Source organism: Nicotiana tabacum, chromosome 20, assembly GCF_000715075.1.
Source record: "Nicotiana tabacum cultivar K326 chromosome 20, ASM71507v2, whole genome shotgun sequence".
Lineage (NCBI taxonomy): Eukaryota > Viridiplantae > Streptophyta > Magnoliopsida > Solanales > Solanaceae > Nicotiana > Nicotiana tabacum.
The window spans coordinates 59,310,509-59,322,068 of NC_134099.1; the positions used below are offsets into that span (position 1 = coordinate 59,310,509).

General features: G+C 36.8%; 1 long non-coding RNA gene across 1 annotated transcript; it reads left to right on the plus strand.

Annotated features, from left to right (window-relative positions):
* The first annotated feature begins 2,460 nt into the window (after positions 1-2,460).
* On the plus strand, positions 2,461-9,080 carry LOC142174726 (uncharacterized). Its single transcript, XR_012703770.1, has 3 exons — positions 2,461-2,831; positions 3,654-7,787; positions 8,840-9,080. It is a non-coding gene; the product is annotated as an uncharacterized LOC142174726 (long non-coding RNA).
* The last annotated feature ends 2,480 nt before the right edge of the window (positions 9,081-11,560 follow it).

Genomic DNA, 11,560 nt, shown 5'->3' on the forward strand with positions numbered 1-11,560 from the left:
TAGTCACCTCTATCACTTTCTTTAGTCTGTTAGTCATATCTTAGCAACAATATTATACAATATAGTGCAACATGCTATTGGACTGTAATCTTTCACCTGAGTTGGTGCTGGAATCTTAGGGATCAATCTAATAGCAATGCAGTTCTATGTTGTCATTATTTTCCCTGTATGAAAGAAATGTTTCACTGCATCATAGATGTCATGATTCAGTCTCCCATTGCTTAGTGAAAAACTCTATAGGAAACCCATCCACTCCAGGAGCTTTATCCTTGATGGCTGCATCAATCTCCTCTTGTGCTTTGTCCTTTATTAGTTCCTGCTGGTGCTTTAAGCTGAGGCAATTTCCTTTTTTAATGATGCTTGAGTTTGCGTAGAGCATCAATCCATTTGCCTTACCCACAAGCTTTGTAAAGAATGTAAGGAATTCTTTTTCCACAGCCTTAGGATCATTAATCTTTATTCCCACATCACTATATATGGAAGTTATGATATTATTACTGGTTGTTGTTATTGCTATTCCATATTTTTTCTGTTTCCTACGATGCTTATATTATTTTTCTGATTTTTGTTGTTGTCATAGATTCTATTATCTATTTTTGTCTTCTCGAGCTAAAAGTCTCTCGGAAATATTTTCTCTACCCCTCAGGTGTAGGGGTAAGGTTTGTGTACGTTCTACCCTCCCAGACCCACTTATGAAATTTTACTGGATTGATTTTGTTATTGTTGTTGTATCTTCTAGTTTATAGCACAGTCTATTTATTACAAGAAATCCAATGTTTGTTGTTGTTGTTGTCTATTTATTTAAAGACTATTGTTTTGTCTTTTCCTAAAGCTTAATAGATAAGATAACTACACTACATTGATATACATACATACACATATAAAAAAAAGAGTACACAGTATTATGGCACTTGATTTTGCCCATGATTTAAAAGATGGTTTCACTTTTGACCATATATTTTGTTTTTATATTGTCTTTTATTTTTTCTTAAATAAGGGCCACGTATTTTTTACACATACCCTTTATAAAAATACCAGCACACACTCTCGTATAAAAATAACACTATATCAGATTTTTCTAAAAAGGTTTTAAAACCCTATAACTCTTTTCTTCTCTCTTTATTTTGGCACTCATCTAGCCACCACTCCTACTCCCTCTCCTATCTAGATCTTGACTACCATCTCCACCTGTGAAGCTGATCACCGGCCGATGGACGTCCATTCCTACTCACCACCTCTCCTTTTCTCACCCTCTTCCCTTCGCACTGTTGTTGCTGCTTTTTACCAGTCACTGCTGGATTTTATCCTCGTCCGATGACTGCTACACCACCATCGACAACCTTTTTGCCTCCAATCTCTTCTTATCTTCCTCTCATTTTCTTCTAACCTTTTCTTTGTTTTGCAGGTAAACAATTCTATTGAGAATGGCTAGAGTTAGCCAAATTGATGTAACGACCCGACCAATTGTTTTGAGTATTTTAGCTCCATTCCCTTATTTACTCCTCTATATTATATTGTGGTTATATGACTTGCCAGGGTATTTGATTTTTGTTCGGGTGAGTTTTAAACACTTAGTCCCAAAGTTGGAAGTTTAAGTTGCAAGACTTGATCGTAGTTTGACTTTGTGTAGACGACTCCAGAATAGAGTTTTGACTGTTTGTAACGACCCGACTGGTCGTTTTGTTCAATTTCGTCCGGTTTGGCAGTTTGAGATCACAAGCAGCTTCACATTATGTATATCGACTTGTGTGCATGGTGTGAGAACGTGATTTTTGTCCTATATGAATTACTCCCATAAATTCAAAACAAAATAATTTCTTTCAGTATTTATAATTTTGTGAATTTTTGTGGCATTTTATGTTAATTGATTGCATTTTGTCTGTGCATTTTAATTCATAAAAAATACAAAATATGCATTACATTTAGGATTTAATTTTACATATTTTAGAATTATTTAGTAATTAGGAATTTACAAAAAATACAAAAATCACAAAAAAATTGAGTTATTTTTGCTTTGTTTAATTTTTAGCTTCGAATTTTGTGAATTTTCTTTAAATTGGTATTCTATTAATAGCATTGATTGTTAATTGGAGTTTAACATGATTTGGTAGGATAATTTTGGTTTTTAGAATTAATTTAGGGTTTTTAGTTTAAATTTGAGAAAAAAAAGAGAGAAAAAGAAGGAATTGAAATGAATTGAAAAAGAAAAAAAGAGAAGAGGAAATCGGGTTTGCTTTAATTAAAATGACCCAAAATTGTGCCAGTTCTCGTCCTAAAAGTCCTAGTCCAAACAATTCCGGACCTAGCCCAAGTCCTTTCTCTTCAGACGACTAAATGACGTCGTTTCCCTCCCCATTTGGTCTAAGCCCTTGATTCATTTCAATCCAACGGCCCAAAACCTCTCCCCTCTTTACATATTAGTGTCTGAAACACAGCGACCAATTCAGTTCCAAACACGCCCTCATCTCTCTCATCCCTTTCATCTCTCTCATCTCTCTCGTTCTTCAAACCCTAGCAGTCCAAGTTCCACCATTGTAACAGAGCAAAGGAACTCCGTTTTTTCCTTCCAAAAAATTTGGCTCCACAACCTTCCTTCATCCCTGACTTTTAATCTCTTACCATAACCCCCAAATTGTCACTAAGCGGAGCCAAGTCTGGACTTGAAAAGGGAAGAAGACGAAAAGATTTATCCAGTTTGGGGCTAAAGATTAAAGTCGAAACTGATCTCGTTCGTCCGTTCTTGACAAGAACGCTTGATTGAGACCAATTTCAGCTCAAAGTCGATGAGTCAGAGTTCCTTCAAGTTTGGTCCATGTTCAGCTGTTGAATAGGTACCCTCGTTTTCTCCTTTTCCCCGTTCTTTTGATTCTTCACTCCGTCGTCACATCCCTCCATGCATTTTTTTTTCTGTTCTTGGTCAGTACTTGTTTGTTGAAACAATTTCTGCTGGTGATTAAAGCAAGAGCATGCTAGCTACGTTTATTTAATTCTCGTGCTCAGTGTTAGTAGTTCTTGTTTTCTTTCAATTATTTCTGCTTTCAATTCAAAACTGCTTGGTTCATATTTTCTACCTATTTGAGCTTTGGGTTGGGTCAATTAGGAGTTACTGAATGGGTTTGGGTTTTTGGTAAATTGAAAGCCCAAAGTGAAAGAAGATCAGTCCGGCTTGGGGCTAAACTCTGGGTCAACTTGGCCCGCATGGTTTCATACAGTAATTACAGGGTACTAGGAGGGTAGTTTAGGTATTTGGGGTTAGGGAATCTTGCTATAACTGAAATAGAAGCTTCTAGGGTGGGGTTTTAATTTGAATTTCAGGATCTTGGTAGTATGAACCTTGGGAACAAGTCAAGATTCTAGGGACTTTTAAGCAAAATGCATAAATTAAAAGGGACCTAAGAGGGTAAATTAAAATCTGAGAGGTGCCCTACTTACTTGCCTATAAAGGCATTCTTACTTGCCTTAGAAGGCAGGGATGAAGAACTGAAAAATAGAGAAACATAGAGAGGGCTACAATGTCTGGGTAGATTCTGTGCTCTAGCTACTGTTTCATTGATTTTGAGTCGATTTCACTGAAAGTTGGCTGAATCTGGGTTGTTCAGCGTTGTTGCTGAGCTTACTAATCCTTATTTCCTTTTTGTTACTTCTTTTTCCAGGTATTCCTGATTCTCTAAGAGTTGAAATGCAAAAATGAAAGTTGTAATTGCCAGAAGTTTTTCATGAATGAATGACTGTTTCTCTTTAAATCTTTAATGTCAATTATCTATTTAAGATTTCCTGGAAACATATAGAGTAGAGTAATGATATTCAGCCTAGTTTGTTCATCTTAGTATAGTAGTAGTATTTTGGGGATTCATACTGCCCTTTTGTTTAGTCAGAGATTTATGGATTGTTCGTTGGTTTGAACATGTGAGAGACTGTGTATATGGACTGTTTGTTTAAGACATTTTGGTTATGCATATGTTCAGTTATATGATTAAGTTTGTTTTTATCTCTAGTTTGTCATCTTTATTCAAAGCATTAGGATTCATTCAATTAAAAGATAATGACCCATACATTTACATGAAAATGAGGTTTTTTTTGTCAATGGATGTAAAGTCTTTGCTATAGGAGCAGAAATGATATGGTTCATTGAAGCACAAGTCCAAAAATCGATTAAATGTGTTTTCATTCTATCGCTTTATATGATTACGCCTACTGCTTCATGTGGGTTTAAATAACATTGAAGTCTCATGGTTCTTTTGTCTAAAGCTAGTTACAGATTTGACATTAAGTATAACAAACCAATGAGTTGATAATTCAAGAGTATTTGATTAAATTGATTATCTGTTATTCCAACTGCTTTAAAACCTTATAAATCTGGAAACCCGAATATGCACACTTATCCTGGGATTGAACTCAAATGGGTATGTGTTGTTGTTTTGGTCTATCGCTAATGACTGATCAATATGTGGCTTGCATGATATTAACCGTAATTTTCAATCACTGGGCTGGCCTTTCACTAGTCTCTTATGGCCCAATTCGTGTGTCGGAATGTAGTTGGTAGTAATGGCTTCGAGATTTTAGGGCATTGGGCCTTTCTTTCAAGCCCAACTGTTGGGAGTAATTGTACAGGGATGCTCATTCACTATAACATTTAGAGTAATTACACTCATAGCCGCCTTTAAACATTTTACCTTTTATCTATACGGAGGTGAGCCATAGTAGATAATCAAATAGCCTATGGCCCTTCAAGCTTAGGTTCGAATGCCTATAAAATATAGAATTAAGGCACGCCGCGCCGAACAAGATCACAATGGCGTGGCCCTCGTGTGGATTAATTTTTAACTCAACCTTAGAACAAGGCTTGTCATTTAGTAAATATTCATGGCCCTCGCAAAGTGCAAACGCGTAGTTGCTTTAGGCGCGTACTTTTAATAATCTACTTTCTTAAACTCGGGTGCACATTTATGTGACCCAAATCTAAATCTCAACAACGTTAGGTAAAATGTGTCGTGGACCGCGGGTGCATTTATGTGACGTGGTTCTAAACATATTTTAAATGACGTTGCAATTTTCTTTAAAAATGAATAAAAGCGGTTAAAGGTTTAAAATTGTACCATAGGTTAAAACATGTACTAAAATCAGATGATAGGCCAATTATAATAGTTGAGCGACTGTGCCAGAACCACGAAACTCGGTAATGCCTAACACCTTCTCCTGGGTTAACAGAATTCCTTACTCGGATTTTTGGTTCGCGGAATGTAATACAGAGTCAAGTTTTTCCTCGATTCGGGATTCAACCGGTGACTTGGGACACCATAAATCTCCCAAGTGGCGACTCTGAATCTTTTAATAATAAATCCCGTTTCGATTGTCACTTAAATTGGAAAAACTCCCTTATACCCTTACGGGGTGTAGAAAAAAGGAGGTGTGACACATGGTTGGATTCATTTTCCGGATAAATCGGAGTTGAATTGGAAGAAGGAATCTAGTTTTGGAAGCTTAAGCAGTAGGAATTTGATCTTGGAGTAAACAGCTCCGGAATGAGTTTTGGATGATGTCAGTAGCTTCGTATGGTGATTTTGGACTTTGGCGTGTGTTCGGATTTGGATTTGGAGGCTCGTAGGTTAATTTGAGGCATTTTGACGAAAGTTGGAAAAGTTGAAGTTTGGAAAATGGAGGGGTTTGACCCATGGTTGACTTTTGTGTTATCGAGGTCAGAATGCAATTCCGAAAGTTTGAACAACTCCTTATGTTATTTGAGACTCATCTACAAAATTTGGCATCATTTGGAGTTGATTTGATATGGTTCGGATGTTTGGTTGCAATTCTAGAAATTCTTGAAGTTTAAGTTTAATTTTGATGAATTTTGGCATCCGATTTGTGGTCTTAGAAGTTATTTTAATGATTTGAGCGTGTGAGCGAACTTGTGTTGTGTTTTTATACTTGTGTGTATAGTTGGTTTGGAGCCCCGAGGGCTCGGGTGAGTTTTGGAGTGATTTCAGAATGGTTTTCATGAATTTTAATTTTTTGGTTCTAGTTTCTTCGCATTTGCAATGCTCTGGTTGCAAATGCGGCCATCGCATTTGCAAGGAACCATCGCATTTGTGATGCCTGGGTGACTGGGCATCTTTCGCATTTGCGATGAGGCTGTCGCATTTGCGAGTAGCCGACCATCACATTTGCGAGGTTTTTATCGCAAATGCGACCTTAGCAGGGTAATTCTAGGCTTCGTATTTGTGAAGCTTTCTCCACATTTGCGAGTTCGCATTTGCAAACTCGCAGTGCGCAAATCCGACATCTGTAGCCTGCTAAAAGCTGAGTATTCCGAGTTTTTGCTCATTTTTCATATTATTGAACCCTAACTCCGAGATTGGGCAATTTTGAGAGAAGATTTTCATGCCAAATCATTGGGTAAGTGTCTCTAATCGATTTCCAACTATATTTTGTGATTATATCTTAAATTTAACATCAAATTCATGTGAATCTAAAGGAAAATTTGGGGAAAATTATGAAATCTTTTGAAAATGTAAAATGATGATTTGAAAGACCAAATGGTATCGGAATTGGATAATTTTTGTATGGGTGAATTCGTATCGGAATGGGTATTTAGATTTTGTAAATTTTGTCAGGTTCTGAGGTGCAGGCCTAGGAAGTTGACTTTTTGCAAATTGTATAAGAATCATAGTTTTGTTAATTGGAATTGTTTTCTCTTGCATTGTTTGATGTATTCAAGTCATATTTGGTTAGATTTGAGCAGTCCGGAGGTCTTTTCACCCGAGAAGTGCATTTTAGAGTATCGGTTTGTCGTCTTTGAGGTAAGTATCTTGCCTAACCTTGTGTGGGGGACTTCCCCTTAGGATTGAGTCTTCTTTGTTAATTGTAGTCTATACATGTGAGGTGACGAGTGTGTGCTTGGACTTATTTGTGGGAAATATGCTCTAGGGTTCTTAGGTCCTTACGTTCAATATGTGGAAAGTATTCCATTATGATTGGGTTTAATAATTGCTTAAATTGTCTCTATATTCTCCATAATATGTTGTTAGTTTTCCTCTAATTCTTACGTGTTGCATTGACCCTTAATTGCCTTAATTGAAGTGATTGCCTTCTTATTGTTTTGATACTTCTTGATTGTGAGTTCCTCTATGACTTCGTGCAAATAGGTTACATGTCCAATTGTTATGGTTACCAGTGTAGTTATTACGTGCTTATTATGTCTTGTTGTTTAGTTGAGGTTTCATTGTGAAGTTAATTGTTGGTACAAGTTTGGTTATAGTTGATTCCCTTGTCAGGACATATTTAATTATTACTGTTGGTTCCCTTGTCGGGATGTGTTTGTTCTTGTTGTTGACTCCCTTGTCAGGATATTGTTATTTCCTTATTATTCCCTTGCCGGGATTCTTTTGTGATTGGTGTTGAGTTGTATATTGGGATCGGGTTACACGCCACAACAATATTATATGGGATCGGGTTGTATGCTGCAACAATGTTATATGGGATCGGGTTGTACGCCACAACAAGGAGTAATAAGGGTGGACAGGTGGGGTCGGGTTGCACGCCGCAACATTATTATATGATTTGGATCGGGTTGAATGATGCAACATCATTATATGATTTGGATCGGGTTGCATGCCTCAACATCATTATATGATTTGGATCGGGTTGCACGCCGCAATAATATTATATGATTTGGATCGGGTTGCATGCCGTAACAATACTATATGATTGGCATCGGGTTGCACGCCTCAACAAGGAAGAATAAAGTGAATATTGATTCTTATGGTGAAAATGAGAGTAGAAGCACAAAGGTGATGCCGTGCACTTTCTACTGCTGTGTTTATTTGTTGTTATCAATTCAAGTGTTTAAACCATTTAAATTCCTTTATTGCTGTGATCCTTTGTGTTAGAACCTACAATATTTTCAATAACTATATATATATATATATATATATATATATATATATATATATATATATATATATATATATATATATACACACACACACACACACACATTCCAATACTTCAAACTTCAATAATTGTTACACCCTTAATTTAATTAGTTTCTCAATTATATCCCCTTAAATTGTCTGAGGTTGTATTTTACTTAAAAAAGGAATTTCAATTAAGTCTTAAGTTATTAACTCTCATGTTAAAGGTAATAATCCATTCGATGTTGTATTTTGAATTAAAAAAGGGCACTTTCTCTACTCAAATGATTTCAAAAGAAATAACTTTATCCTTTCTCGCTAGTTTTCCTAATTAGTTTAGAAATTGTAATTTTACTTATATTAGGTAAATGGGACTTCTTGGACATATTGAGTGCATTGTACGGACATTATGTATTGTATAGCATGTGGATTTTGTTGTTAAAAAGTGAGATGGAAAATAAGAGGGCACAAGGTGCCATGTGTGCCGAAGGTTCGAAAGTTGAGATTATGATATGGGAAATCGAGGGTTGAGATGGTCGGGATTGTGTGCTAGACATGACCTGATTGATTGAGTTGGCATGGCCTTCTTTATTTGAATACATTCGTACTTGTCTTTGTTCCGGTTATGTCAATGTTGATTTACCTGGTTATCTGTTTTACTTGGTTATCTGATTTATTTGGTTATCGTTCGTTACTACACGTGTTCTTCCTATTATTGTTCCTACTGCTTGTATTTTGATTTCTCTTCGTAGTTGGTATTACCTTCATTATCTTTATCTCGATATTTTATTGTCATATCCTGTTCATTTCATTTGACCAGTAGGTGTCTTGACTGTTCCTCGTTACTACCCCACCGAGGTTAGTCTTGATATTTACTGGGCACCGCCGTGGTGTGCTCATACTACACTTCTATAAATTTATTTGTACAGATCTAGGTATTGATCGATAGTAGTTGTACGGGTCATCGCGGTGGAGACTCACGGTAACCTGTTGCTGCGTTCGTAGGACTTGGAGTCACCTTTGTTTGTAATTACGTTCCTTTGATTCCTTCTCGTTCTGGAATAGTGTTGTATTTATTTTGTATAGCTACTCTTGGAAAGGCTTATGACTTGTACCATAAGTTTTGGGAATTGTGATTTATTGAAAGTTATTTAACTTGAAGTCAGTAAATATTAATGTTATTTCTGTAAATGTTGGGCTTACCTAGTTTAGAGACTAGGTGCCATCACGACTCCTTCAAAGGGATTTTTGGTCGTGACACTATTCCAATAGCTCTGTATGGTTATTTTGGACTTAGGGGCGTATTCGGATGTTTATTTGGAGGTCTATAGGTCGTTTCAGCTTGAATCAACGAAAGTTAGAAAGATGAAGGTTTGGAAGGTTGAGAAGTTTGACCGGAAATCGACTTTATTGATATCCGGGTCGGATTTTGATATCGGATGTTGGAATAGGTCCCATGTTATTATGACTTGTATGCAATATTTGAGATCAATTGGAGTTGTTTTGGTATGAATCAGCTTTAGTTTTCGAAGTAGTATGTTCATAGTTTTAATAGGCTTTAATTGGGTTGCGATTCATAGAATCAATGTTGTTTGGCGTGATGTTTAGCCTCGAGTAAGTACATTATATGTTTTGGAACTTGTTGGTATATTCGGACGGAGTCCCGAGGGTTAGCAGGGAGAATCAGATCAAAATCAGATCATTGTGGTCTTGGTTGAAATACTGAAGCTTCTGAAACTGGTGCAATCGCACCTGCACGCTTTGGATCACAGGTGCGGCACACCAGAAGTGATCCTAGAGCCACATAAGCGAGGGTCGGGCTAGCTAGCTAGGACCGTATGTGCTATCAGTGATACACAGAAGCGACTGGTCTCCCGTAGATGTGCAAGCGCAGATGTGCTTAGGGTGTCCGGTCGTCGGAGATTTTAGGCATAAGGGTATGCCGCACCAGCGTTGTAAATTTCGTAGTTGCAGAGCCGTAGATGCGGCTAATGGCTCGATGGGCTGAAAAGTGCTAGAGACAAGGGTTTATTTCGTTCTTCATCTTTTGACATAGAAAGCTCAGTTTGTGGCAATTTTTCAAGGCATTTTCCGGAAATCATCGGGGAAAGTAATTCTAACTCATATTTGGATATTATACATGAATCCATCATTATTTTTGTCATTTAATTAGTGATTTGAGTTGGAAAATATTACACCTCATATTTTCATATGTGAGAGTATTCATAAGTGTCATGCCCCCTTTTTCTCGTGAAATCGGGTTTATGACATTGACAACTCTTTTAACGGGTATTAAAAGAGAAGAGTCGCCACCTAATGATTAAAGTGCATTAGGACACTAAGAAGAGTTTGATTTAGAAAAACCAGAGATAGGGTAAGGGCTTGAAATTGTCCCAAAGGGATGGTGTTAGGCACCCCTCAGAATTCACTAGTATGGTTCCCGGCCATACTATAATTGCGACTTTAAGTAAGAAAGTAAGAGTTTCAAATATGAGGGAGTTTTCACATAATGGTTGCAAATAGATTAAATTTAAAAGAAGTGAAAGGCAAGCTGAAATTTGAGAAAAACGGTTTGAAATTCTAAAAGGTAAACAACAAAATAAACAAGTAAAGGAAAGGGGGGGGTCCTAGGTTTATAAATAATATGGATCACCCCACACAATGTCCAGTAATCGCTCCTCGACGAGGGGTTACACGTGACGTTATCGCGTGGTCATCATATCCATATCTACCCTTTCCCACCCCATTAATGTATTAAAGTGTGGAATAGTCTCGTTTACTTATTGCATGCTATTACCCGCCCCAATCCTATCAGCCCGGAGGTACTTGGGACTACTAATCCTATAATGGGGGAAAAGTTGGCTTATTTGTGGTTTCAAAAGGTAAAAATATTAGGGCGACAACCAAAAGCATGTATAACAAGTATGGGGGACACATAAACAAATAAAGCTCAAACATACCTCCTTAAATCAAAGAAAGCATATAGTTTAGCATGTCTTGCACGTACTGATTAAGGTCTGATTAAACTTACAAGCTGCGGCAGACTAATTCATTACATAATTCAGATAAGAAGCCCAAATCAGGCCTGCCTATTGGTTGTAGTTAATAAAATCTGATAAGTTACCTTATGGCTAGCCTAAGTGTTAGACGAAACCTATAGGCATGATATCTATTGGTTTCAGAAAAGATGAAGTGTACTGACTTTAGAAGAGGTCGTCAGTTATTTAGGAAAGACGAGTTTTGACAAAAGATTCTGCGGATATTAGACAATGACATTACTGATTTTAAACTTATAAGTGAACGAAAAAACGTTTCATACTGGGTTGTTAATTCCTATAGGCATGCTTTCTAGTTTTTGCTAATTTTAAACACTTTTACAGACATGGCAAGATTGCAGGAATCCTACAGGCCTAGTATCTAAATGATGCACTTCGTTTAAGCTCATAAACATGATATCTAAATGCAGTTAATTATTTAAGACCTATAAACACGTTTGCCTAGTGATAGATGCATATGCAAAATTCAGAAAGATCTATAGGCATATTATCTATATGATGTGCAGAATTTCAGAAGTGACCTATAGGCAAGTTATCTATATGATATACAGAATTTTAGAAGCAACCTATAGGCAAGTTATCTACATATGAAAG